This window comes from Malaclemys terrapin, chromosome 3, assembly GCF_027887155.1.
Source record: "Malaclemys terrapin pileata isolate rMalTer1 chromosome 3, rMalTer1.hap1, whole genome shotgun sequence".
In the NCBI taxonomy this organism is placed as follows: domain Eukaryota; kingdom Metazoa; phylum Chordata; order Testudines; family Emydidae; genus Malaclemys; species Malaclemys terrapin.
Window position 1 is genome coordinate 2,429,207 of NC_071507.1, and position 26,065 is coordinate 2,455,271.

Below are 26,065 nucleotides of genomic sequence, written 5' to 3' on the forward strand. Positions count from 1 at the left end.
TCCTGGTGGCTTGATCCCCCTAGAGGGCACTGAGCTATTCTAGGACATGAAACCCTGGACTCTAGCACCAGAGGCCTATGGAACATGGAGTATCAAGCACTGTGGGCAACACCCACAGCTTGGGGTCCGTTTTCTGGTAAATATTTTCAAGCCTGCGGGAGCCCCAGCCCGGCAGCCCCAGCGCCTCCCACGCAGAAAGCCCGAGCCCCAGCATGCCCCCCTCCCCCTGTGGGAATAAAGCCCGGAGCCCCCGGCACGCCCCCAAAGCTAAAGCCCCAAGACCCCCAGACCAGCGGAGCTCTGGGAAATAAGCTCTGAGAATTTAAACCCTGGTGACACCCAACTAACAGCTACGGACTTTTTACAATATTCAGTCACAATGGGCCTGATCCTGAGGTCCCTTCCTTGGGGCCATGCACTGGGGGATGGGATCGATACCAGGAATTGGCGAGTGCAGATGATTCCCACACCACCCTCCCGTGCAAAAGGGGGAACCAGCAGCCCGGCTGTGACTCAGGCAAACGCCCATTGAGGGCAAGGAGAATTTGCCTGCGTGACCACAGAGCAAGGCCCTCGGCTTTAGCTTTCTTTGTTTTAGACAATGTCATCTCCTAGTAGCAGCAGTTCCTTCTCCTAGATCATTGCTAGGAAAAATATTGCGGGGCGGGAGGTATGGCAGTTATCTCCCACTGAATTAGCTATTCATTGTTCATGTAACAGAAACACGAGGAAGGAAACGGATTGAGCCTGGCTTTTCTTCTGAACAATATGATCTATAAGTAAAATAAAGTGACTTAATTTTAGATACAAATGGCTCCCCTAGAGCCAAAGCTCCCTCAGTACAAGCTGAGCTGCCGTTGATAAGAGGGTTCGTCCTCTGTTAATATTCTGAGAGCTAACAAACAGTTAATCTAAAGAGCTAACACTTCGAAACAGATTGCTGCTCCATTTCCTTATTAATAACACCCCCTACAGACAGCTGGCAGAATTGTTCCTAATAACTCAAAGCCACGTCTGTTATTAGCACAGACTGTACAGCACTGGAAAAAAAAATAATGTTAAAAAACAACACTACACTGCATTTTCTAGCTTCCTGTTTGTTAATATTTTTATCAATATTATAAATATCAGTCCTATATGTTCACTCCCTTCAGACCCTAAAGGAATACAGACTTACACCTGCTTTCTATTGATATAATTCCACTGATTAAAATATTCACAGCTGCACTCCAGGTTCAAAGAGGGGAGTGAGGAAATGGAAGGGAAAGAGTTGCTGTTGCAAAATGAAGGCACAAAACAGGTACCAAACAAAATCCATCTGCTTGTGTGTATCTCTTCTGCTGAAAGTCCCTAGTAGGAAACTTGACAGTCACCTTTGCACAGCATAAGCATTAATGAAGCAATGCACAGAACAAACTTTGACTGGCTCTACATCCAACAAAAATACCTTTCCTTCATGAGCCCTCTAGAAAAACCATTTAATCTGTCTGAAAGTCTTTCCCAAACAACCAGCCAGGCTCTCCTTAGCTTTTCCACTCATAGGGTGCTGTTAAGAGGTGTGGATGCACATAGCAACATAAGGACAGCCAAACCTCAAACTATGTCATGTGCATGTGTTCAGTTCTGTGCTCCACCCAAACCCCACTCGCCTGAGCTCAGATGTATCTCATCAGACCCACTGGAGCACTCGTGGGAGGGCCATAACAGTCATGGGCCTCTAGCCTCATGTTGGGCTACAACATGGATACAACGTCAACCTTCCAGTGATGGGGCTACCAGCTAAGGCACCAGCTAATACAATGATGGGCCTGGCCTTAGGCCTCTTTGCACTCGAACCTGTGATGAAGCAAGCTCTTGGACTCATCCCTCTGCTAAAATCACCATTGCCTTCAAATTGCCCACTCTGCTAGACTCACGGCCAGAAGCACAGCTTCCCAGGCAAGAGACCTTCCCCACGATGGCTCACCATGCCATTCAGCAGGGGAAAAGGCCGCTGCTGAAAATAAACTTAACAGTGCGCCTTCAAATCAAAGAGGGCATTCGACTGTGTTACAATAAGCACGAAGGGGCAAGAGTGTCACAAAACCAGCAGCAGTGCCAAAAACACTTGTTCATTGACAGCATGTAGACATGGACCCATTGGCTTCAGTGAGAATTGGATCAGACACTAGACTGTATCTGCGGTTAGAAATTTGAGGAGCAGCAGATCTGCAGATGACCTGTAACAACTGGATCCATATGTAAATATACAATATGTAAAGACCAGTTATCTTTATTTTAATCACCTTGTCATGTGTTATATGCAAAAATATTTTTCTAATTCCAGTCCCATATACTGTGTCTGAATGATACATTTGATATATCTGTGATGATAGGCGAGATTTTTGAATAGGTCAGAAATCATATAAATCATTTACCCACAGTGCTTTTTCCATTTTAAGCACTAAAGGGTGGCAGCTGCAACTTCACAGTTAAGATCGTATCTAACTTCACCGCTGATAGCAAATCTTTAACTCTGCCACTCCATAAAATCCAAACCCATCTCCTCTCTTTGAAATTTCTCATATGTGGCCCCTGTCCGAGCACACTTTTTGAGGGGAGAGTGGGAATGTGGGTGTGTATGTGTTGAGCTTAGCAGGATAAGGTATTTCAGGGATATAAGAACTGAAAATAAAAAAAATATATATTTTTTTCATTTTCTAAAGAATTTTTCTTTTCATTTCTCTGCAAAATGGCTTGGTTCAGAAATTGCACATTTATTTGTCCTCAGTAAGAACTAGTTGCCTTAAATGCTTGTTCAACACAGACAATGCTGAGGAAAGTCCTAATTGAATTAATTAGTGAATTTATTTAATTAAATTGGAGGGTTTAAAAAAAAAGTTACATAAGTACAAATAAAATTAGGAAATACTAAACTTTATAATGTCCAAACTAATCTTCTGCATTTTTCCAAAACAAGCTAAAATGTATTAGGAGGAAATACCTTGTTTCAAACATCAAATGGGAAAAATATTCAGTCAAGATAGCCCTGTATGAGATAAAACGAATGAAAACAGGGGTCTATGATAGAAAATGAAACACTGGCACAAGGTGGTACAAATGTAATGCCACAAATCAATATAGTTATTCGGCGTTCTATCCCAAGCTTGTCCCTTAATATTAAGACAGAATCAAGGGGACAATAAATTGGAGTTTAATATTTTCAAACTACAATGGTTTCACAGCAAGCACACTGAAATGGGAAGACAATAATCCCTCAGCTCGTGTAGTGAAACTGAAGCTTGCCAAACATTATGATTCTAAAATTGTTCATAGTTTAACATTTCAGAATTATTCACTGTCAAAGGCATGGTACAGAACTGCGTGTTGGCTGCTAGGCTCTCTCTACGTTCGGGTTAGCACTGCCACGCCTTTGCTGAATCATGTGTATTGTCAGTGTTATTTTATTACCAGTGATAATGAAAGTAACAAAAGTGATCTTCAGGGTTGCAAAATTGTACAATTCGCTTTACTGTCATGCTTTGGGAATTCCTTTTTTTACGTGGGGTGAGTGACTGTGCTACAAATGGCATGTGAAAGTTAGTTACCTTTGTCCCCTATTTAAATGTACAGTAAAAAGTAAGAAGAGAGCTCTATATATATATTTTGACTTCTATACAAGTTGCTGATGGAGCAGTGCAACGTGGCTGCAACTCAGCAGAAGTGGGAAGAGCAGTGTGGCCCACTAAACAGAGATCTTAGGGCTATAAAACCCTCGTAGCAGCAGCTTAGGAGCAGAGCACCAGTACAGGCTGAAGTTGTAAAAAAAAGCTGACTAAAAAAAAAAAAAGATTTGTGCCACTTTGGGAGGCCTGGATATTTTTGCCTCTCACTGGGTGTTAATAATTTTATTGAAGGCATTTATTTCTGTTTGGGCTGTGTCCTTTATTTTAACAAGTCAGTCCAGCTCTTTAGCCTTTGATAACCACCAGTGACAAAATGGCACTTTCATTGTCCTCTTCCAACCATTTCTTTTCTTTTAAAAACAACATCCTATTGTTCTAGTAACAGTCTTCACGTTTCTGAAACACAGAGCAGCAGAGTGTGATAAATTCCAGGTTTACATTAGCAAAAAAATTGCTAATGATCACAAACACTACTTGGTTAAATTTGAAAACAGATAAATTCAAAGCTGGGATTGAGGTCTATTAAAATTCCTAAACCTCAAAAAATAAAATCTATTTGTTATCTCTTTAATATATATGACTAATTGATTTCTACATTGTGTCTTATAAATATAGTCAATTCTAATACCTGCATTTTGCAAACAAATCATTCAAAGAAGTGCAACAACCTCAATAAAAATACATGCCTTTTTCTAAGATTAAACATTGCAAAAGAAACTAATTTATTTTGTGCTCTTCATGAACTTTCCTGTTTTGAGATTCAGTTAAAGACCCGACCAAGACTCATAGGAGATGATCTTCTTGGACAGAAATCCTAAGCTATACCTTGATACACACTGTTCAGTGGCATCTATAAAATATATACGTATCATAAAGGAAACACAAGTAGAAAAAAACACGAGGTATTGAAGAATTGCTTTGGTTCACTTTTCACTTTGCTCAGCATCAATCCTCCTAAAATACCATTCATAAAGAAAAGAGGATCAACCGTTAATGTAAAGTAGGGACAAACGTATGGTGTGCAGTATTAAACAATAAGATTCTTATTTTTACAGAGTCGTCCCCTGTGGATAGAAGGCTCACAGGTGGGTAATCTATAATAAGAACTACATGCACATACTTCCTGAAGTTTTACAGAAATCTTAATATGTTTAGGATTTCTTCCAGTGAATCCTGATAAACTAAAGCTGCAAAGGACAAAAGATATACTAATCTTCCTCGGCACTACAGATTTATACCACACACACAAACTCAGAAGCAAAACTTCGGTGACTTAGAAATTGGCCTCTGTGTGTTCCTTGTGCTCAGTCTGCCCACTCCAGAGGCAGCCTTTACAATTCACAAGCAATGCCCCTGATCGTATAGTGAACATAGGAAATAAAAAGGGGTAACACTGATTCTCACATGCAGGGCTCTACAAACATTTTAACTGGTTAAATATCAAGAAGCAGGTGACATCCTGGTGACATTTCATCAGTAGTAATGATTTTACCTAATTTTAAATGTGTGCAACTATGTCATGCCACAGAGAGTAAGATCACTTGTGAAACAGGTCCAGCTATTCATAAAGAGAGGATGATATGCATCTTTCACAGCAAGAAACCAAATAGGATTCAACCATCAGAACCTCTAAATGCCCTGGTTTCATGCTGTGTGCACTTCTACCTCTTCTGACTGGCCTTCCAGCTGGCTGCCTGGTTTGTGGGCAGCTGATTAAGACAATGCGTTGGTGGGGGTGCTGTATGGAACTCGGCTTTGACGTTAGGAGATAAGTCCCCACCCACATAGCATTAGTTTCAGTTTCTACATGCAGAAGACATAATTGTGTAAATTCTCCCCCCTTTGCCTTCTCTCTCATTTTTTCTATAGCTCAAAAGTACAGTTAATGCACAAATTAATCTGTAGTGAATTTGCACTTTGTTTAATCTCATATTAACGTTTCCAGCATTTTTTAACATTTTCCTTTACTGAGATCAGTAGCTGATATTTTGTTTACAACGTCTGAAGTGCTAAATGCAAACATGGGTGTCATTCTCTATTCACAGTACCAATCCCTGGAGGGTAATGTTTGCTGGCCAGAGGTCTACACTTATTTTATATAAAGGACATTCGATACGAGTGCCAGAGACTCCATATCCGTGGGATGGGGAAAGCCAAACGATGGATGTTGAGTAAGAAACCTCTCTCAGAAAGAAAAATGTAACCCGGTATCCTAAAGTCAGACAAGTTAGAGATGTAAAGTACCTTTTTGCTCATCCAGTCCTGTTTTGTGGCAATGCAAGATTGCACCCTGTAGTGCATTTGTTAATACTTTCCTCCTTGGTGTTTAAACCCCTCAAACACCTGCAGACTTATTACAAATTCCCTGCCCCTTTGGCTCCTACACAAACCTTTATTAAGCAACCATCTGCCTTAAGCAATTGCCTCCAGATATCCCATCACACTTTACAGGGTTAAATTACCTGTTTTAGCAGCCCATGGGTGAAATCCCAGCCCCATGGAGGTCAATGGCAGCACTGCAAGGAGGCCCCAGGATTTTGCCGAAAGTAGCTGTGAAGCTGTTGTCAGGGAATTTCCTTTTTAATTTAGAAAAGGGAAATTAAAACTTCTTAAAGTGTTTGTTTTCTTTCTAAGTTACTTCTTTCAAAAAAAAGTTACTTTACAAAAGAAGGAAGAGGGGTTTTTTAGTTTTTTAACCCACAGCCTCATGCAGCCAGCTGGAAGGCCAGTCAGAAGAGGTAGAAGTGCACACAGCATGAAGCAGGATAAGCTTGAACCTCTCTGAAATTTGGGCAAAAATGACGAAACTGAAAACAAATCATCAAGCCATGTAGAAATAGCAGCTGTTGGCTGGCGGTAGGAAGCAGCATCTAGTGCAAACCCCCCAGCAGGCAAAAGAACCTACCAGGACAAGGGAGCATCCAGACATTTTGTCAGGAGCTCTGTTTCTGCTGTTTAGAAGTTCCTTGGCCACTGGGATCCCATTCCTCTGGAATTTATAATCTCTGCAGCAGTCCAAGTACCTGGTGACTCTTTGGCCCCTGCAGAGTTTGTTAGCTCCACAAAAACTCAGGCGTCTGGCAGGTCTCAGAACTCTACCAGGGGACCAGAATCACTCTCCAAGGCACTAGTTATCATTTAAGGAAAACGAATTAAACAAAGGTGCCATTTTTAAACTGAGCCATTTTCTGAGCTACGACATTACAAAACATCATTGTAAATCTTCAGCTCTGGAAAACCTCTACAGTTTCCAATTCTCCGATCGCCACCATGCCTTGTCCAGACACCTCAAAAGAACTCCCCTTTGTTGGAGAGCATGCGCACAGCATCTCAGATGGAAAGCAGGTTTTAGACCAACTCCGGCTTTATGGAGAATGAGTCACAACATTCATTGTAACGTCACTCTTGTTGTGGCTCACTTTCCATTATAAGCCTATAACTAACACAAGCTTTCTCTCCAACTTAGAGAACCAGCTGAAAGTAGCCTAAGCTTTGCTAATAGCTACCGATTCATTCTCAGACTTTGATTGCCTGAACCCGCTATAATCTAGTTTCCCAAAGCACAAGTCTGCACATAAAATAACTCATGATTACTACTGCATTCACGTCTAATGTGGCCGTCACTGCAGCTCGTGGGCACTCAAAACAAAATGAGAAAACAGAGCAGGAAGCGTGTGTTTCTCAAGCGTTGCGCTTGTCACCCTCCATTCATCACCAACAACATTCTCGCTGCTGAGCGGTTGGTTGCCTCTGAGACCAATGGGAGTGTTTTCTCGTCGACTTCCAAGGAAAAAGAGCTTTCCTGCAATATTTTTGTGTTGATGCCCAGTATCGTTTCCCCATCTTAGCCTCCACGATATTGGTGCCTGAGAAGTCCAAACCAACTCTACCTACTGGCATGCCTCCTTTTTAATAACAAACATTGTTCACATGATGACTTAGGGGTCTGATAGAAAGATTCCTCTAGACTTTAATGGGCTTCGGATCAGGCCCCATATAAAAAGGAAAGGTATTGTGAAGCCAGCAAAACTACATTGTGTGCATATTTTAATAACCGGGGGCAGAGGGTGGAGGTGATGGATTTTCAGTTTAATTTAAAACACAACAAAGAAAAGAATTCCGGATCGCACTGGGGTGACCAGACCATTTTGACTGTATTTTCTATCACCAGTTCTGAGCGATCGGGCTTTCTCTCACTTATAGCAAATGTGTGCATTTTTTTTCTGGCTATACTTTAGTGACGTGATTCTTATGTTTGGAGCCACAACTGTCGCTCATTTCATGAGTGGAATGGAACAGAGGTTTGTGTGGGTGGAGAGTTGTTAGACTCAGGAGCGGTCTGAATTTCCCAGCTTGACACGAGAGTTGTCTGCATTGCCCTACGGTCCCTGTCTCGGATACCAGAGCAGCACAGGAGGGAGGGAGAAGGCTACCTGCCGTTGGGACCAGAGACTGAGAGCGAGGCATGAAGTTGGGCATCAAAAATCCAAGTCCCTGCTAATAATCTCTCTTTCACATCCTGAAACTAAAACTTCCCAAGACCTTGTACCGAGATCCTGAAAACAAAGAAAACCACCATTAAAACTAAAACCAGGGGGGCTGGGACAATTTTTATAGTGGGGGTGCTGATGATGGAAACCACGAAACCACATACTTGGCATTATTACTACTTCAAGCCAGGGGGTATGGCAGCCCCCTGATCCCCCTAGTTCCATCAGCACTGACTAAAACCAGGAAGATTATGTAAAAATATTGTTAAAAAGTGGATTGGCAGTTTAATTTTTAGAAATGTTTCGTTTTCTGGAAGGGCCTTTTGTCTGTTAGACAGCATGTGAGCGAGTCCAGCAGGCCGGGGCTTTGCCATCTCCCTGCCACCGGCCATCTCTACTCTCTCTGGCTGGGATAGCGAATCTTTGCCAGTGATATTGGATGTTGCTCTGAGTCTCAGAGAGCTTGGCCCAGGGATTGTCCCTGCCCACGGTGCTCCAGAAACACCCCCACTGCAAAGGCCTGTACATATGCAGGCTATCGAAGCCACCATCTCAGCAGAGGAAAGCGCTTTTCAGACAGCACAGCCAAGCTGAAATTTGGTCTATGCCTGCTGGTTAGTAGCGCAGCCAAGTGGATGAGAGTTTCTTCTGTTATGGGCAGGTTTTATCTTGGCAATGCAGGAACTGACCTCCTAGAACAGCTGCTGGGCTCCTGGTTAGTTTTAAATAATTCCCCAGTTTTAACCAGGAATGTTGCTGTAACCTTAACTAAACTGTCACAAGGGAAACTTTGTCATGGGGACCCCTCAGAAACTCACAAGCTTCCCCATTTTGTGAGTGGCTGCTCCACCCTTTCTTAGACAGCAGTGGAAGGCCAGGAATCAGGATTTCTGGGGTCTGTCACTGGCTCTGGGAAGGGAGTGTTCTCTGCTGGCTAAAGCAGTGGTTAGGCATGCACGTGGATTTGCTACACTTATTTCAAAAGGTAGCACGGCTGAGTGGATGAGATGGTTTGCCATGCTACGGAGTTGGGAGTCTGTTCCCAGCTTGACTTGAAGCAACCTCTCAGTTATTTTATCTGTAAAATGGGGCTGCGGGGTGTGGATGGCTGATTGTCCTTAGGCAGCCTTGGTCAGTACTAAGGATTATAAAATACACAGATGCATTAACCACCCTCAATGGAAAAGGAAATTCGAACTCTCAGTCTCCTGCTACCCAGCCCTATGCACGTTCCCTTAGGCTACGGGATACTTTATGGGGGAAAGTCTTGGTCTCTGTCCATGAATCAAAAAATAGTTTTGGTTTGGAGTCTGATCTCGGGGTCAGACACTAGATCTCAACATGGGCATTCTAGGGATGCCAGTTTTGTGTGGAGCTTCTTCCCCATTTTTAATCAGGCCCTGTATGAAAAGAGTGTTTTAAGAACATTTAGAATTTTAAAACAGTTCATTTTGGGGGGCCCAAATTCAGGACACCCTTGAACAAATTACCCCAAATTTTTGCCTGAGCCCTGAACGAGCTTGCCAACTTTCAAGCTGTTCTAGCTATCCATGTGAATTTTAAAGCAGCTTAAAAATTGGACTTTAAAGAGAAACCTGTTCCACCTACTTGTAGAACACCAAGAAATCCCTAGTCCAATGAGCAAACCTGTCAGTTTTACACAGCTGTACAGTTTAAATCAAGCAGTTAAGAGAAGAGGCATGATAGCACTTGGATGCTTTAATATAATGTGAAAGTTGGAAAGGTCATGCCTGCAAAATTCTGAAAGTAATACAGCATGAGCTTCCAATGAATAAATAGCCACAGTGGGTGGAGATGAATCTCAGTTATGGTCAGGACTGTGCTTGGGTGAAAACATGCCTTTCTTACTCAACAGATTTGCTCCGGGTACGTATTCTGAGTCATCGTTGCTTATTCTTTGGGTCAATAGTAAGTTTTTAATTCTCTTCACTGCTGTGAGCCCCCCAGAACCAACAGAGCTCTGGGAGAATTAGCTGCATTCTTGTTTGAGCAAAACTCTAGAAAGAACAGTTGACCAACTTCTAGTTGCAGAATCTGTAGCATTGCGGCATGTAAGTGACCCAGCCGAATCCTCAGATCCCAGGCTGAATTTGTGGCATTGACTGTACAGAGTACAAGCAAACGTTAGGCCAGGTCACTCCGCTCACTCGAGTAATACAAAGGGACCAGATTCTGGCCACAAATGACAGCTCGAGAATTCCAGGTGGAGAGGAAATGCCAGCTGCCCCCACCAACCTCGACAGAGGTTGTGTGTCAGTGTAGCAGAGCGGCACTCGGCCCTATTGATCCTCCACTGGTTTAGGTTCCCTTCATAACCCAGGGCAAGAGGCACAAGTTAAAGCAGCCCACGCAAAGCAGTTCCCCAAGATCTGGCGAGCTATAACTCGCTTCCGGACACTACCATCCCTCCCCTGCACTGAATGGAGCTTGGACATAGGGGAGAATCCAGCCCTTCCTGTTTCCAGAGGGTTTAACGCTTAAAGCCACAGCTATCTCAAACCTGGTGGCAAGGGGCTGACTCAGTCTCTATAAGCGGTAATAAAGTACGGACTACAATATCTGTTAGTATACACTGAATTCTATTTTATGCAGTCAATATTGTAAAGGTGACAACGTTTGTCCACAATGATGTCAAGCTAAGTTCTGTTGCCAAGACATCTCCTCAGATTGTCCACTACCTCACTTTAGATAAGGGTTATAGTCTTCCACACAGAACGCTTGGGGGCAAATGCTTTAAAGGCCATGCCACAAACAAACCAAATCAATGTGGGTTTTTACATTGAGTTGCAAACAGTTGCAAGTCATCCAGTTTTCATATCTCCTGGGCAATCTGACAACGCTGAGACAGCTCCAGCCTGAAACTGCTTAGAAGAGACTCATATTGCATGATCTCAGCATAAATATCAAAGTTGAAACCTAATGGCATCCTCCCAGTGGAATCCTAAATTAATATATACACACACACGCGGCCAGGAATAAAATCCAGCGCTCTAGCTACAGAAATTGTCTTGGTACAAGAGGCAAACAAACTGCTTTCATTAGTAAAACAAACACAGGGGATAATTCTGTCATAGTCATCTACACCTGGGTGAAGGGCAGTGTGAAACACTCGCCATCAATGAGTGAATTCAAACGAAACGGTAAGCATGATGTAAGGCAGAGGTAGTCAATAGGTGGACCGCAGGCCAAATCCGGAGAGCCGGATGCTTTTGAATGGACCCCAAAATCTTTTTATTTACTTATTATCATTATTATTTTCTCTGGAATCTGGCTATACCTTGACCAAGAAATTTGGACCTTGACCAAAAATAATTGACCACCCCGATGTCAGGGGTGAGAGATTTTCAAGGTCCTGTTTAATAAGACGATTCTAGTTGTCATGCCGGAAGTAAATGAGAAGCCTGAGCCATGTTCAAAGAAGGGATGAGGATATAGCCAACAAGCTAGTCTCTGCTATACTATAATTGACTGGATTGAGTGGTAGCTAGCAACCCAGCCTGAGAGCCAGAGCTAGACTTGTCCTTTTTGAAACGATTCTCTCACTGACGAGCTGCAGAGGGATCGGCACTTGCCTACACGTAGCTGTACGTGTGTGGCACATGGGTGTCGGAGCCTGTCCTTTGGGGGGAATCCCCCACCCGTTGCTTTAGAGAAAAGAAGAGTGAGCGAGCTGCTTGTGACAGCGATTGCTCACCTTCTCAGTGACACGCCCAGTGCTCAGGGACTCTCACTCCCTCAGCCATCATTGTCAGGCACCCGGTGCCCATCTGCACAAGGGCACGCCGGGTTGCTTGAATGACACCGGCACGTGCGTTGCCAGCTGGGCTGCCAAACAGGGCTTGGTTTCAATCTCTAAACAGTTAATCTGAGGAGGGAGAAAAAAGGAGGAGGAGGCGGCGGCGCCCGTCAGGTCACCCGATTGAACGTGTGAGCACCAGCGTGCAGGCCCCAGCTGAAGTGTGCTGGGCTGGTAACAGGTGGCGTTGCTGGGGTGATGCGCTGAGCACAGCTGAAGAGCACTCAAGCATTTTGAAGGTAAGCAAATTAAAGGCCTGCTCCCAAAAGGTACTGAGTGTCCTTCAGCTTCTGGTGCAGTCAATGCGGGCTTCTCTGCGGGAGCCTGACTGTGCAGAGGGTAGCGCACTGTACATTCCCATCCCTCCTTGTGGTCGCTAAATCTCCTGAGCGTTGAGGGCACCCAATATCCTCTAGAATCAGGCCCAGACCTTGCTAATTGCACGACAAATGTCAGGAGGCGCATTGGTGCCAGCAACGGCAGAGCTTTGACAACAGTGGAGTGCCTCACCCACAAGCCGGAGGTGGATTTGACTCCAGACTTTATACACCCTGGGCTCTCCTTCACAACTTCGCAAACAAGAACCATCACCCTGCTGAGATGCCTACAAAACACAGAGTAACTTTTGCCGGTGACTTCAGTGGGTCCAGGATTTCACCCTGGTGCCCTTCAGGATAATAAATAATCTGCAAGAGTATGTGTGTCAGCGTGGCTATAATGCAGGGCTCATTTCAAGTCAATTTCACATTGACATACATCCAGTAGGCCTGATTCTCCAGTTACACCAGGGTAAATTCATTAACTTCTCTGGAGTAACTCATGATCCAATCCCAGTCTGAACTGGAGGAGAAACAGGCCCACTGACTTCCACAGAGCTAATCCCAGTCTGCACCAGTATGACCCACAATGTATCAGAGCCTATGTCAGATGGCTGGTTGTCTTTGTCTGTGGTGTCCCATTAATGGCTGCCCCAAACTGACACCTTACCTTGCTATCTCGATCTGTCGTTGAGTCATGCTTGTACAGCGACCCCTTGACAGGCCTGCTGTAATTCTAACCACTGTAACTGCTGACTGAACATGGCTGTGGCAGCTGTGTAATCTCTTCTCACCCCCTATGTATTACTAAAGCTTACCTGGTTTTAGTAGAGCGATATGACAAAAATCAGACTAAATCAGCAAGGATTAAAGCTTGAACTCTGGCCTGAGTTTTGTTCAGATATTGCTAAACGGAAACCTTTACTTTAAGGTACTGAAATAAAGCCCTTAACTGTAAATGATGCTCTGTTATGAGAAACCCTAATCATATTTTGTGGTTGTCACCAACCATGCCCACAGGGCTATCTGGTGAAGACTACCAATTTTTCAGTTTCAAAACCTGACACCCTTACTCACTTTACTGTTTCAACTTCTCTCAGTTCTTTAAATTAATTTTCACTTTAAATTCTCATGAACAAGCAGTTCCTGTTTTCTGAATCACTGATATCAACACTATTTGCTAAAATAACTATGTTATAGCAGTGAAGTACAAAGCCCATGTGGAAATCACTTGATATGCCAATGTTTTAATTCTTTCAGTGCAGCTGTGTGCGACTCCCAGCTGTGCTGGGATTTCTGTTTGGCCATAGCAGGTGGTGGAGAGGGAAGGGGACAGGGAGGCCTCGGAAGAATAGAACATGAAGGTCAACATTTCAAAACAATGGTTCAATATGGTGTGTCCAAAGTAATGCACATGTACCCCCTGTGTCCAAGAAAAACACATTTGCACGTGCAAGTGAGCACTTTCATAATGAAATCAGGAAGTTGTACACAGACAAGTAGCTAGGTGAACAGTTGCTCAATTTATGCACCCAACCATGGCTTTTCATGGTGCAATGCATATATTCCTATTTGTGCCAGTCTATCCATTACCCCATTATTGAAAATTTGATCCTTAATTTTTCAATGCAACTACACACGTTTATCTTTCTTACTCATAAAATATTATATGTACTGTGCACATATTTTGTGGGTGGGGTTTTCAAAAGTGCTCAGTGTTAGCCTCACTCTGCTTCCACTGAAGTCAATGGTAAAACTTCTCATAATAATAATTTATATACTGATGTAAAGGACTATGTCTGGTACTATTTTATATTAGTAGTAGACCAGTGCTTATCACACGATGGCCACTGTCCCAGAGGACTGACAATCTAACAGTACAAGGGAAGGCAGACAGGACAGCACAAGACATGGGGTAACATTTTCAAAATCACCTAAGTGACTGAGGAGCCTAAGTCCTATTTTCAAAAATGACTTAGGTTATGAAATTCCTAAGTCACTTCTGAAAATGGGACTTAGACATTTGGAAATTTTAGTCATAATTCTTAACTAGAATCACAAAAGGCTGTTTTACCTTAACTGGTAACAGTTACAATCCAAACTGAACCCAAGAGCAAATCTGATTTTTGAACAAATCTGTTTTCCCCAAAACTAGAAGACTGCTTTTGTTCTAGATACATGATTAATATGTTATGTCAGTACAATGCAACCACTTGCACAGGGTTAGAGTGGGTTTTGTGGTTCCCTCAAACCCACTGCGATTAACCAGCCAAAAACATTTTTCCTTTTCCTCTGCCATGTAAATACAGGACATACAATACTTTAATAGTATTATAGAGCAAATTTCACATTTTATTGCTCCCCATCTGCAGCAAACACATGGCAGAGTGGTAGACTCAGGACCACAAATTTTAAACAAAATTTTTTGCAAAAAGGGATTAAATCAGCCAAATATTTTCTGAAGTGGTAGAGGTGTGAGTGAATGACACATCCTTCCCAAGGAAAGATCTATTCTGCCTTCCGTTATATCATTACTAAACGCAGTTCCTGATGAATTGCAGTAGTAAATATGAGACCATGCTTATGTTCATTCATTCATGTACATCTATGTATAAACCTGATTATCCTCCCCTTCATACCCCCCATCATTGTCTTTATTCTTCTCCTTAGGAAGGCCTGGACATGGCTTCCTTCAGAGCCCATCAGTGCCAATGCTTTAACTAGCTAGACAGGGGGGTATTTTTGAGTGATGCAAGGCACTCCTGCTTGGGAGAAGCAAGATGCCACAGGCACCGTGGTAAGCCCATCATTCCCCTGTTCGAATATATTTCGCCACCACAACTCAAATCCGATGGTACCCGGCTGGGAGTTAGTGACAACGTACGTCGATAACAACAGCATATTCCAGAGGGGCATCGAGACAGTAACTGCAACACCGCACCGCCATCCCAGTTGGATGCCAGCGCTCGGTCTCTTTCTATGACAGGAGCCATAAACCGTGTGGGAACGGGGGGGGACGATGTGCCACAGCCGGCTCTGCGATGGTTCTAGTGCCTGAGGAGGACTGGAAGGGTTGCCCAGTCAGCCCTGAAAGCACCAAAGATGGCCATGATGGGGACCACTGTGGGGCTTGTTCAGGATCAGGAACAAAAGAGCGGCCAGGATCCGCAGAGGTCACCTCTCAGGCCTCTGATGCTGTTCCTGTGGATTCTTGCTTGGACGGCACGGTAGTGGAAATATAGGGGACAGGGGGAGAAACAGAAAGAAGGCCTTTGCCCCAAGCACTTCCCCCCAAAGGCCGTGCAAGGACTGCAGGGAGGGTGGCAACTATACAGCAGAGACAACAGCAGAAAACACTTTCCCTACTGAGAACTTCTAACATAAATACACTACCCTCTAGGCCAACACAGCCCAAACACACACTTTATATTGTAAAAAAACAACAACAACAAAGGGTGAAGGGAGAGTCGTCCTGCTGTCAGGGGTGTGCCTTTTGCCCTCCTTATGAAAATCTGCCCACATGCAGCCAAGGTATGCATCTTTGGGGGTGGAAAATTTCAATTTGCACATGCTCAGTAGAGCCTTGTTAGAGTTTGGCAGCTAAATTCTCTGATGATTCCATTCACACTGAGCATGCTCACAACTCCTATATGACACCCAGACTGCACACGAGCCATCCCCACAGGAGGACTGAGCCTGCTGCAGCCCAGAGATGTAGGGGCCAGCAGAACTTTCCCTAAAATTGCTCCTCCTGGCAATCAGGGACAGCTGTGGCACCCTAACTGAGAGCAGAGTCTGGCTCCTGGGCTCCCACTGCCCCCATGCTGGCAGCACAGAGAAGGAAGCTACCTGATTTGAATGTAGAAGAATGAGGAATGGTGGGAAGAAAGGGACTGGGGGGAAGACGGGGCTGGAGGAGCCAGTGAGCGGAGGGGAGAAACAGGAGCCAGGGAATGGGTGTGTAGTGGGGCAACTGCCCCACTCCTGAAGAACAGGGGTTAAAAGCAGCCCTGGAGAGGGCTGCGGTGGGGGAAAAGCTAGGCTGATTGGGGAAGCAGCCACAGCTGGGGCCACGCCCCGATCAGGCCACAGCTGGCCCTATAAAAGGGCTGTGAGGCAGGTGCTGAAGCATTCTCTCTCTAGCTGTAGAGAGAAGGACCTGGCTGCCTGGGAGCAGAGCAGGGCACCTAGAGTGGAGCAGGGCTGGGGGAAGGCCAGAGGAGCTCCCCCCAGGCTGGAGGCCTTGCTAAAGGCCAGGAAAGGTACTGGGGTTACAGCTGGTCCAACCCCCCCTTGCCGATGGTGAGTGCCCCAGTGAGCAGGGGCTAGATAGTAGCCACTGAGGCAAGGTGGGGACAGAGGGTTAGGGGTTCCCCCAAGTGGGGAGACCCAGATTGTGGGTCACTGCTGAGGGCAGAACCCTGACGTAGAGGGGCACTGGGGTCTGGGAGGGACACCGGGGCCAGTGCCAGGTGAGACACCGGCCTGCAGAGGGCACTCCAGGCTGGAAGAGCTAATTCTCAGAATGACCAGCAGGAGGTGCCGTGCCAGTGAGTCTTGCATTGCTACAGGGTGGGAGGCAAGAACCAAGATGAGAGGGATGGACAAGAGCAGAGGGATGGGGGTAAGGGAGGGCAGTGACAGGCTAGGGGCACAGGAGTCTACAAGCACTACACCACGCTGCCCTCCAGAATCCAGAATGGAACTCAAGAGTCAAGAATCTCATCATTCCTCTGCCATCAGCAAATGTCTGCAAAACCCACTGGCAAAGGGTGTGTCTCATTCTACTCTAGTTACTGGTCCCCACGAAGGATAACAGCCTACTACTGCTACCCACTATGCTATTAGTTCAAGTGGCAGAGGTCTATGTGGTAGTTCTAATGGTCTGGACCCTACTGACATCCCAAGTTGGGTGTCAATATGTTTCCACACAAACTAATTTCTGGGTTTTTTTTCTAATTGGGGAGATTACATCCCAAAAATATGTGAACAGAACATTAAAGTTGCAAAGTCAATTTAAAAATTAGGAAATTCCAGAATTAAGGTTGCATGTGCAATTTAACTCAGTGCCTTCATGTCTGTGTATTAAGATACAGTCTTTAATGACATGATCGCATACTATTTCTTTGCACAGGACCCCTGCCTCATTCAGTGCACAGGAAGGAAGTGCTCTGGGGACAAATCAGGGGTGTGAAGTGAAGGAGACTGTTGTCTGTAGGATCCCTGCCTCATTTGTTGCACAAGTTGGATGGTGTGTCACGAACAAGGCAGGAGATGGCTTGAAAAGAAAGGATGGTCTAGAGTTAAGGAAGATGAATTCTGCCTTGGAGAACTGGATTCTATGCCTACCTCTGCCCTGTGTGAGGCTGGGAAAATCACTTCAACCAAACTTTGCACAGTGGGTCATTCACTGAAGTTCCCTATTTTATGGGTTCCCCATAAGAAACAGTTCGGCTCTGAATTGCCAAAGTGCTGAGCACTCAATTGCAATTGAAATTAATGGGAGTTGTGCATTGAACATAGAATTATAGGACTGGAAGGGACCTCGAGAGGTCGTCTAGTCCAGTCCCCTGCACTCGTGGGAGGACTAAGTATTATCTAGACCAATGGTGGACAACCTGCAGCCCGCCACCTCCCGCAGCTCCCATTGGCTGGGAATGGTGAACCGTGGCCAGTGGGAGCTGCGGGGGGGCTGTGCTTGCAGATGGTCAATGTCTGCAAAGTGTCTTACAGCCTGCAATCAGCTTAACCTGAGAGGCCGCATGCGGCCCGCGGGCCGCAGATTGCCCACCACTGATCTAGACCATTCCTGACAGGTGTTTGTCTAACCTACTCTTAAAAATCTCCAATGATGGAAATTCCACAACCTCCCTGGGCAATTTATTCTAGTGCTTAACCACCCTGACAGTTAGGAGGTTTTTCCTAATGTCCAATTTAAACCTCCCTTGCTGCAATTTAAGCCCATTGCTTCTTGTCCTATCCTCTGAGGTTAAGAAAAACAATTTTTCTTCTTCCTCCTTGTAACAACCTTTTACATACTTGAAAACTGTTATCGTGTCCCCCCTCAGTCTTCTCTTTTCCAGACCAAACAAACCCAATTTTTTCAATCTTCCCTCATAGGTCATGTTTTCTAGACCTTTAATCATTTCTGTCACTCTTCTCTGGAATCTCTCCAGTTTGTCCACATCCTTCCTGAAATGTGGCACCTAGAACTGGACACAATACTCTAGTTTCAGAGGGGTAGCCGTGTTAGTCTGAATCTGTAAAAAGCAACAGAGGGTCCTGTGGCACCTTTAAGACTAACAGAAGTATTGGGAGCATAAGCTTTCGTGGGTAAGAACCTCACTTCTTCAGATGCAAGTAAGTAATGCTCTAGTTGAGGCCTAATCAGAGCAGAAGAATTACTTCTCCTGTCTTGCTTACAACACTCTTGCTAATACATCCCAGAATGATGTTTGCTTTTTTTGCAACAACGTTACACTGTTGGCTCATATTTAGCTTGTGGGCACTATGACTCCTTCCTAGGCAGTCATTTCCAATATAATATAATAAAATGCTCTGGAAATTCAAGGCCAAGGGGTCCCAGCTTGGACACCCAAAGTTAATGGATACTTAATATTTTGGCCTTAATCTCCCTGTACATCAGTTCCCCAGCTTTAAACGGGATAATGATACCACTTCCGGAAAATTGATTAATGTTTGTGAAACACTCAAACACTAGGGTAAGAGCTCCAGAGAAACACCCAGAGGAAAAGCATAATTCTGTGCGGAGTGCAGGGTTTGGATAGTGTGTGGTAAATAAGGCCACACACTGAATGAGGAGGAAAAAGAAATACTGACTAGAGATGTAAATATCATTTAAAAATGTAACCGTTTAAACAATTAAAATGATATCATTTAATCGGTTAACCGATTAAAGGAAGAGGGGCTGGGGTCGCTCTGGCTGGCTGGCCCGGGGCTGGGGGTTAATGGTTAGGGTGGGCTAACTGGTAAGACTAATGTTAACCGGTTAACTGTTTAATATTTTATATCATGCATCCGAAGAAGTGGGTATTCACCCACGAAAGCTCATGCTCCTATACGTCTGTTAGTCTATAAGGTGCCACAGGACTCTTTGCTGCATTTAATATTTTACATCCCTAATACTAACTATCTCCCTGTTCACAAAATGAGGCAAGGCATGTGGTAAAAGAGGGTATGTGACCCTGTAATTAAAGACTAGATCAGTGCTACTCAAAGTGATGGTCTGTGGACCGGTGCCGGGCCGTGAGCCATCAGCTGCCGGTCCGCGGCGAGTTTTCAGGAATGTAAGTACCAGAAGGGTCGTGCGTGGCAAAAAAACCCAAAACGGAACCCCAGGCTGGCAGTGGGCTCGGCAGCGGCCGGGGCCCGCAGCCTGCCATTAAAAAAAAAAAAAAAAATCGGCTCGCGTGCCGCCTTATGGTACCAGTCCCTGGCACATTGGGGAAAAAATTGCTGGACCACCACATCAGATAGTTTGAGAAGCACTGGACTAGATCATCATCCAGACTCACAAAGGGGGGCAAATTAAGGTTGCACAAGCAGCCTTAATTCTGGCATTTCCTAACTCTGCGTACTTGACTGTGCACCCCTAGTAACGTTCTTTTCACATTGTCTTTTGGGGATGTAACGGCTAGTCTGAGGTTGCTCGTTAGCGATACCATATACAGCAGTATCAGCTATGTTGTGTTGCGATTCAGTGTCCGGAAGAAGAGGAGGACACTGAGGTTTATGGGCATGAAGATCTTTCATTGCATATACACCAGTGTAGTAGGATTTGTCCTAGTCATAATGGGCTTGATTCAACCACCTAATTCACACTGAGTAGTACTTACATAAGGCGTTCCATTGACAACAAATGCTTGGCAGAATCAGGCCCCTTATTTGTATCCCTATTGGTAACAATAGAGCGGAGCAAGAAGAGCATTGCTGTGATTGCAAGGTATGGAGTCAATATCACACAAACGTTTTCATCTCCAGTACTTTGGGCAAAGCTTTGTCGTTGTTTTCCATTGCTCTTACATGCTCATTAGACACAGAACAGCCTGTGGCACAAACATGTGCCCTGGACACAGAGCGTGCCCTGAGTTAATGACAAAATTACCCTTTGTGCAGGGCCTATTTGTGAAAAGCAAAACTGAAAACTGCCCTATTTGTGCATCAATGGGCTTGCACTCCCAGCTTTGCTGAGTGAGTGAACCTTGCTGCTGAGTTTCCAAATCTCAGTGTTGAAAGCATGACTAGGGGGAAAAAAAATTCTTCAAAAGCAGAGCGGTGTGTTCGTGTCACCGACAGCTCTGTGGTGGCAAGTGGTAACCGGGAGCGCTGCCGGGGATGAGCCACTGCGGAACAGACTTCATCACCATGGCTTTGAACTGTTCTCAAAGGCCCGGAGAGCCCCGCCCTGCACTCCCAGCCACGCTCAAACCCACTGATCCAGCCAGCTCTTCGGGTAAGGAGGCTTTGATGCAATTTCCGTCAGAGCCTGTCAGTGCTGCCCTGGAGTTAGGGTGTGAGTTTCAGCCTCTCCCGGGGTAACATGCAGCACTCACACTGGACTCTGGGGTAGGCCCCACTGAGACCTGGCTTATGCCACTTCTCCATTCCCCCGAACCCCTATGCCTGCTTATTGGTTTCATTGCATTGACCACAATAGGGAATCGCTCTTCAAAGAGGGTCAGGTGACATTTTTGTAGCGAAAAAGGAGAGAAACCAAGTACACAAAGCGGCGGAGATGCTACCCATCAGCTCGGCGATATAAGTGTGCTTAGCTGATGTCATTCCACACCACTGCACCTCGGCTGTCTTGTGTGTCAGACCTCGAAGTGGCCACGAATCTCAGACGAGACAAATGGCAGGATCCAAGTGACAAGGGGCTGGAGAATGCGATGTTCCCACCACCAAAAAAATTTAGTTCCCCATTTGTTAATGAGATGATCCCCCCTTCACATACAGCTGCAATAAACCTCTCTCTAAAAATGATCAGACACTCCACAAGCATCTACTCCACCGCTCTGGTACCCTTCTCAGTGCTACAGCCGGGCAGCAAGGTCACTCCCAGCTCTGAGGTAGCACTTCCATGGAGGAAAGGCTACCCACCCTTGTATGATCCACCTATGCAACGACCAGAATTGCAGCCTCCTGCCGGGGGAATACTGGGGATACCCCAGGAGGAACTTGCTGAAAAGGAGGGGAGGTGTAGGGCAAAGCCATGGCACTGGCCCCTACATGGCATGCACAGTGGTAATATACTGAACCCTTTAAAGGGGTTGTAAAAGGGTTGCCACCTCCTGATGGCACAGGGTGGCCCTGCAGCATCCCTGCCTCGGTTTCCCCTCACTAGGTTTTTTCTGTCTCTCCCAGAGATTCATGTGGCTCAGACCTCCAGTGGGGTCACTCTCCAAGTTCAACCCCCTTTCGGGGCACTCAACGTTCCAAACAAACACTGCCTTGGACAGTCGTCCCAAATGAACACACAGGGTCTTCCAGCCCTCTCTGGGCTCACTTGATGCAGAGCACAGGCTTGGCAGGGGAAGTCTCCCTTCTTCTAGGGCTAGACTACAGCTCCCCCCTTCTTCCCTGGACTGGAAAAGTCAGCCACCACTGCCCCAGCTCCCCACGCCTCTTGAGGAACAACGGCCCCAGCACTGCCTCCCTGGAGCCCAGACCTTCTCCCAGCCCACCACAGGCTCTGGCTCCACTCCGGTAACGCTTTCCCGCAGGGCCCCCTCCTGGGTTTCCTCCCAATGCAGGTGTGGCAGCGTGGGGGCTAATTGAACAGGGCTGGCTAGCCCTGGGCCTAGGGTTGCCAGGCTTCTGGTTTTCAACCGGTATGCCCAGTCAAAAAGGGACCCTGGCAGCTCCGGTCAGCACCGCTGACTGGGCCATTAAAAGTCCGGTCAACAGTGCAGCAGGGCTAAGGCAGGCTCCCTGCCTGCCGTGGCTCCGCACAGCTCCCGGAAGCAGTGGCATGTGCCCCTCCGGCTCCTATGCTTAGGGGCAGCCAGGGGGCTCCGCACGCTGCCCCCACCCCAAGCACCAGCTCTGCAGGACCCAATGGCCAGGAACCATGGCCAATGGGAGCTGCAGGGGCAGCACCTGCGGACGGGACAGCACGCAGTGCCACCTGGCCGCACCTCCCATGCTCCAAACCCCTCAGCCCCAGCCCCAGCCCCACCGCAGAGTCTGCACCCCCAGCCGGAGTTCTCACTTCCCCACACACCCTGCCCCAGCCCAGAGCCCCCTCCCACACTCTGAACCCCTCAACCCCAGCCCGAAGCCCCCTCCTGCACCCCAAATCCCTCATCCTTGGCCTGCACCCCCAGACGGAGCCCTCACATCCCCCCACCCCAACACCCTGCCCCAGCTCAGAGCCTCCTCCCGCACCCTGAATCCCTCATTTCTGGCCCCAGCCCAGAGCCTGTACCCCCTCCCACACTCCAACCCCCTGCCTCAGCCTGGAACCCCCTCTAATACTCTGAACCCCTCACCTCCACCCCCAGTTTACGACCAGAACACCCGGTCGAAAAGGGACCCTGGCGGCTCCCGGTCAGTGGTGCTGTGGGGCTAAGGCAGGCTCCCTGCCTGTCCTGGCACCGCACTGTGCCCTGGAAGTGGCCAACAGGTCCAGCTCCAAGGCGGGGGTACCACAGGGCTCCATGCGCTGCCCCCGCCCCAAGCACCAGCTCCATGGCCAATGGGAGCTAGGGGGCGGTGTCTGTGAGCAAGAGCAACGTGCAGAGCCTCTTGGCCCCCCCGCCTAGGAGCTGGGCCTGCTGCTGGCCACTTCTGGGGGGCAGCACGGTGCCAGGACAGGCAGGGAGCCTGCCTTAGCCCCGCAGCACCACTGACCAGGAGCCGTCTGAGGTAAGCCTGCCCCAACCCCAAGCCCCTGCCTTGAGCCCTTCCCACAACCCGGAGCCCCCTCCTGCACTCCAAACCCCTCATCCCCAGCCCTACCCCAGAGCTTGCACCCCCAGCTGGAGACCTTACCCCCCGCACCCCAACCCCCTGCCGCATGCCCAGACCCCCCCTCCCACACCCTGAACTCCTCATCAGCAGCCCCATCCCAGAGCCCACACCCCCAGCCCAGAGCCCGTACCTCCTCCTGCACCCCAACCCCCTGTGTCAACCCACAGCCCCCTCCCATGCTCTGAATCCCTCGGCCCCACTCCCAGCCTGGAGCCCCCTCCTGCACCCCAGAGCCCGCACCCGCTCCCACACCCCAACCCCCTGCCTCAACCTGCAGCCACCTCCTGCACTCTGAATCCCTCGGCCCCACCTCCCAGCCTGGAGCCCCCTCCTGCACCCCTCACCTCCGACCCCACCCCAAAGCCCACAGCCCTCATGCCCCAACTCCCTGCCCCAGCCTGGAGCCCCCTCTTGCTCCCTAAACCTCTCATTTCTGCCCCCACCCCAGAGCCCAAACCCCCAGTTAGAGCCCTCATCACTTCCTGTACCCAAACCCCATGCCCCAGCCCAGTGAAAGTGAGTGAGAGTGGAGGAGAGAGAGCCACCGAGGGAGGAGGAATGTAGTGAGTGGGAGGTGAGGTCTTGGGGAAGGGGCGGGGTGGGGTCTCAGGGAAGGGGTGTGGCTAGGGTGTTCGGTTTTGTGCGATTAGAAAGTTGGCAACCCTAAAAGCACCAGAAGGATAAACCTTTCAGAACCACCTCGGAGACACTTTTTTCAATGGAATCTCTTCAAAGCAAATCTGCAAAGAATCTGTGGCTGAGGTCAAACACAAGTTACCGGGCTCGAAGCAGGCATCACGCTGGGTGATATTCTATGGCAAGGGATCAGACTAGATAATCACAATGGCCCCCTTGAAATTACACTAAATGGACTAAAAACGAGGTAACTGATACGTCACTAAAATAAGTGTGAACGTGGATCTTGGTCCGATGCAGGGGTTCCCAACAGGGCACCCAGAGGGATAATTTCTTAGCCCAGTCAGACTGGATGTGTTTCTGCAAGACATAGTAAGTTCTGTGCTCCATGCAGGAGTCACTGGGTGAAATTTTCTGGCCTATGCTAAGCCGGACAGCAGACTAGACCATAATGGTCCCCTTCTGGCCGTGAAATCTATGATCCTAAGCATAGGAAGGAATTGTAGTTGCAAGATATTCTGACTCACGAGCCGAGACATGCACATGATGAGAGCTATTTTCATTCTGTTGTATCAAATGAATCGCCTGCAACCAGAGAGCAGGCTGCAAAGATTGTAGCAGTGTACCTCAAAAAAACAACAACCACCCCAGTCGTTTTACTAACTGCAGCTGAAGTAGGTAAAGACTTCTACAAGCAAACGAGACTGTGATACTGTTTGCTGAAGGCAGGTTTAACCTCCCTTTTCAACAACAAGCCATTTTTAAGGAGAGTGCTGACTCATTTTAATCCATGTAGCCCACGCACTCAAGTTACTGTACCCAAGAGATAGGGCAGCACTCTTCCTCCTGTTATGCCATAATTCGGGGGAGGGGGGTTCTTTCTCTTTCTCTCTCTTTCTCTTTTTTTTTTTAACAAAAAAAACAAAACCAAGTTACCAAAAATGCTTGTCATGTGACCTGTGATACAGTAAATGAAACTGGGTCTACAGTAAGTAGACAGGCTTGAAAAACAACGTTTCCAGCAGAAGATGTGCACCAGCATTTTGCTTAGCATCAAACTCAGTCAATTAACAACATGGGAAATAGAAATGCAGCCTTCAGTAACCTAGTGAGGGATAATCACATTGCTCACTCGCTCGCTCTCACGTAGCAGCTTTACCCCTTTATATTGGAGGGTTCAACACACTCAGAGTACTGGCTTGTGGCTCTGCATTTGGATAAAATGACGAAGAATGTGTGTAGCACAGAGCGTGAGCCAAGCCAATGGGAGACCTTCCGTTGATTTCAGTGGAGTTTGGATCAGGTCTCCATTGAAACACAGTTATATATTAAACGTCCATATCTTGCATTTCTGTCCATTCTTGAATGAAAATCTTGCACTAACAGCAAGCAGCCCAACAACAGAAGTTACCCTCCCTGTATGTAGAATGAAACAGCAAACTTCAGCCCCCTCCTCCCCTTGGCTTGTGCAATAACCCACATCAAACTGAGCTCAACTTTTGAACTTAATGGCTTCTTGATCAGTTTTCTTTACCATCTAACACGGCCAAGTGCTCGGTCTACAACAAGCAGCTACAAGCTGTAATGAATCCAGTGCATTCATTATTAGGAAAACTCACAAATCAAAAGTACAACTGCCAATGATACATGGATGAAAAAAAAAAACCAACAACACCAAACCAAACAATTCCATCCTGCTAACGTTTCAGTGCACTGAATACATCAGTTCTGTGTCCCAGTAGGGCAAAGTTAACCCCACATTAGATTCTAATACATACTGCAAAATTATCACCAATACAAAAAGGACAGAAACATACTCACCAGGAGCTGTTTTCCCCCTCACTTTCCTACGAGGAAGGTGCCTATGAAGACACATATCTAGAGTCTAAATATTTTTTCATTTGATTTAAAAATCAAGAAGTACTAGCTACACAGACATAATATCGCTTATTTCCCTCCATTAAGCAATGATGTCCAAAATGTTTAAGAGGGAAAAAAAACCCCTCAATCTTCATTCTCATTGGAACAAAATTACTCACGCTGACTCACCAACCACTACTTCCTCTAGCTTCATTCTCTTCATACTTCTGAGTATGACTGGTCAATTTCTCAGGGTCTCTATCGCAACTTCTGCTCTTCCAGGAAGAA

The 26,065-nt window shown here is 46.6% G+C and overlaps 1 long non-coding RNA gene across 1 annotated transcript in view; it reads right to left on the reverse strand.

Moving 5' to 3' along the window:
• LOC128834731 (uncharacterized) overlaps positions 1-25,823 on the reverse strand; it is a 267,719-nt gene extending 241,896 nt beyond the window's left edge. The window contains exon 1 of the long non-coding RNA XR_008444477.1: positions 25,739-25,823. This is a non-coding gene — a long non-coding RNA (uncharacterized LOC128834731). The remainder of the gene's footprint in view (positions 1-25,738) is intronic.
• Positions 25,824-26,065: the final 242 nt, after the last annotated feature.